A 3566-nucleotide genomic window follows, 5' to 3' on the forward strand; every position below is an offset into this window, starting at 1 on the left:
AGTATAATCAATCCATTTTGGGTTAGACGTGCCCCTTTGTCTTCTACTTTCGGTTGCTCCCTTTAGGGGTCGCCACAACGGCCTCCATCACTAGCATCTTCCTCTGTCACACCAACCCTCTGCATTTCCTCCTTTTCTACCTCCATGAACCTCCTCTGTGGTCTTTCTCTTGTCCTCCTGCCTGGCAGCTCCATCTTCAACAGCCTTTGTCCAGTATATCCAGTATCCCCCCTCTGCACATGTCCATGGACATCTCAGCCTTGCCTCTCTAACATTGTCTCCAAACTGTCCAACCAGAGCTGTCCCCTTGATATCATCTTAAGAGTTTGAAAAAAAACTGGACTTTTAGTTTTGAAGACGCTTCACCTCACATCCAAGACACTTCTTCGGTGCTAACACCAAAAGGTGGAGATTCCCAGGTGGTTGTCTCCTTAGGAGATTTTTTTTTTCTTTAACTCTTAAAGTTAAAGAAGTCCAGTCACTTTTTTTTCAAGCTCTTGAGACTTACCATGACCTGGACGACTGAGAACCCACACAAACATTTCCCCCGATATACTAATTTCTATTCTTGTCCATCCTGGTCACTTAGCATCTTCACCTCGGCCTCCTGTCTTTGTGTCAGTCCCACCATCTCCAATCCACACATCACATCATAGCACATCTCACTACCATCTTCCCTTTCACTCTTACTATCGTTTTGTCACAAATCACCCCGACACTTGTCTCTATCCACTCCCCCTGCCTACACTCTCTTCTTCACCTCTCATACACTGTCCATTGCTTTGGATTTGCTTTTGTCACCCGGTTATGCTTTTTTTTTTTTAGATCAGTCCTTCTCGATCTGTGGTACGTGGACTCCCTCTAGTAAGCTCCACAAAGTTTTTTTTTTTTTAAATAATTAGATAATTTTAAATAATTAGGTAATAAAACAAATATCACATCTGCACTACTCTTTCTTGGTCTGAAGCCATACTGCTGCTCACTGATTGTCACCTCTCTTCCTGATTCACTTTGCTCCATAATTTTCCTCATTCATCAGCTCCTCAAAGTTCTCCTTCATCTTCTCAGACTGTCTTCACTCATTTGTACATTTCCATCTGTATCCTTAACCAACTATACCTGCTGCACATCTTTTCCACCTTGATCTCTCTGCATAGCTAATCAACACAAGAGTTTTTCTGTTCTTCCTTTTCTCCTTCTTTACTTTTCCCTCGTTGTACTAGGTGGAATAGACATTTTTGTACTGTTCATTGTAGATAGTAAAATAAGAAACCGATGTCTGTTTGTTCCTGTAAATATTCACCTCTCTTTGCAGACAGAAAACAAAAAAACATAACAAATTTCAATGAATGACAAATTAAGTATACAAAAGACTACTTTGCTTCTTTACAACCTTCTTCCAAATCAGTCCAATGTTTATGACCTTTCAAAATAATTTCACATTAATGGGCTTTGCTTTTAATAAATTATGTCCAATGTAATTATTTAATTATATCATTATTAATAATTTTCATTTTGGTACTCCCTACATTACATGCTCGTGAACTCTGTATTAATGACTGAGTGCTTATGAATGCTGTATTATGAAATACAGTCCTTGAGTAACGAATGCTGAATTTGATGTTTTTAAAGATGTAAGGTTGTGTGAATTTACGCGCTTCAAATTACACTTTGACATCAACTGTAAAAATGAGGAAATGAAGCCGCAGAGAGGAATAATAGAAACCCAAACCTTTTAAAAGCGTTTCTCTGCAGTCTTACCCTGACCTTGGTCTCTTGCAGGTTTCTGCATGAGTTGTATTTTTAGATCATTTTTCAGGAGCTTGGTGGCTTTCAGTGTAGCACTGTGAGCACTATGTTTTATTTTGTACCCCCCCCCCAAAAAAAACAGCATTCACCTCTTGATGAAGCTATGAGTTTAAGTAAAGATTATTGGCCTTTTCTCCTGAATTTGTCCAGGGTGTGCTAAAGTGCAGTTAGAGGAACTGCTGTAAAATGTTTCTGTAAATACTGTACTTTCACCATTTCACTGTCATTTGGTGGGGTTTTGGTTCAGCATTAATTTTTTTGTGTTTTGCTTCTGTGTACAACCACAGCCACTTAACTTTTGTGTATTCTTTCTGTCATCTGTTTTTGTTGTCAAATGTTTTGGGGTTTGCCAAAACAAGTGAATCATGGCAACTGAGGAATATGCTAAGCCAGGGGTATTCAACTGGCGGCCCAAGGGCCAGAACCGGCCCATCAGTCATTTTGGACCGGCCCACTGCCCATTTACCTCTATTATTAAATAAAAATTTTAACAGAAGCTGTGACTAAACTGTAAGCACGGCATGCAGTTCACGCGGAAACGCACCATAGATTACCAACCGCCATTAAACTCAAGAAGAACAACGGCACTTTACAACATTTTATGACATGCAGCACTGCCATTTACACCGTTGGCAGGAGGCCAGACCGCAGTTTTTGATGCAAACATGTCGCATTCAAAAGAGAAGAGATGCAAGGTGGAAAGCGAAAGTAGAAAATTTAACAACTAGACCGATAAGTATACACAAGAGTAAGAGTCCCGAGGAATGTGTGGCCCACTGGCAAATAGCCTCATGACAATGAAAAATGTAGTTGAATACCCCTGTGCTAAGCCCTCGGTTTTAAGATACGTCGCTACGTTGCTCTGGGACGCATCTTCAGTGATGTTCCTGGGTCTTTCAACATCACACCCCCTCTCTTCCAGGTTACCCAGCTGGTGGTGATCAAGTCCTAGCTTGCTTCCGAGCAGCAACAAGCATAGGGTCTCTCCTCTTAATCCAAAGCCACAATTGAAGACGTTCCTTGCAAAACTGTGTCCTTTTCAACATTAACTCAATTGCTAGTTCACTCAGAAGTCCAGACTTCTGAGACAGTCTAACTAGCCATGTGGCAACTCATTTCCCAGGCTACATATATGGGCCAGTAGTACAATGCTACATTTCCACAAGTTTATTTTAAGCTTTAATAATTCTGAGTTGTCAGAATTACAGAAGCAGCAGTGCCCAAACCTTAATTAGTCCATCTCTACCAGTCCCTTCTCAATGTGATTGTTACTCAGACCTTTTTAACCACCAGTTTTTTTTCTCTATGGACATATATATCTCATACATATTTTTCATTGTATAATTATATTCACCTTTTTCTAATTACTCTGCTTTCAAGAAAAACAAAAACCCCTCATAGCACCAGTGTCTTGCAGTAGAAGGCTGGGAGACAGATCAAACTGGACGCGAACCATCTCTTACAAAAAAATGGGACTTTGCAGTATTACCCATCAGTTCTTGAACTAGAATTACTAACTCATGAAGTTTTATTTTCTGGTTAAATTTTGTAATATGCTTCTACTGGTAGCTTTTTCCAGTTCTTTTCAGCCGGTAAGGCTGCAGGTACACTGCTCATTATGTTTATCTAGAGATCATGTGCAGATCCAATCATAATGAGAGGCCAGTTGAAATAGGAAAATTTCCAGTTGACAGTTCCTTTGATAGACTACCCCAAGAAGCAGAAATGTACTGCCAATACAACCCCCTACAAAAGTA

Source organism: Archocentrus centrarchus, chromosome 9 (assembly GCF_007364275.1).
Source record: "Archocentrus centrarchus isolate MPI-CPG fArcCen1 chromosome 9, fArcCen1, whole genome shotgun sequence".
NCBI lineage: Eukaryota > Metazoa > Chordata > Actinopteri > Cichliformes > Cichlidae > Archocentrus > Archocentrus centrarchus.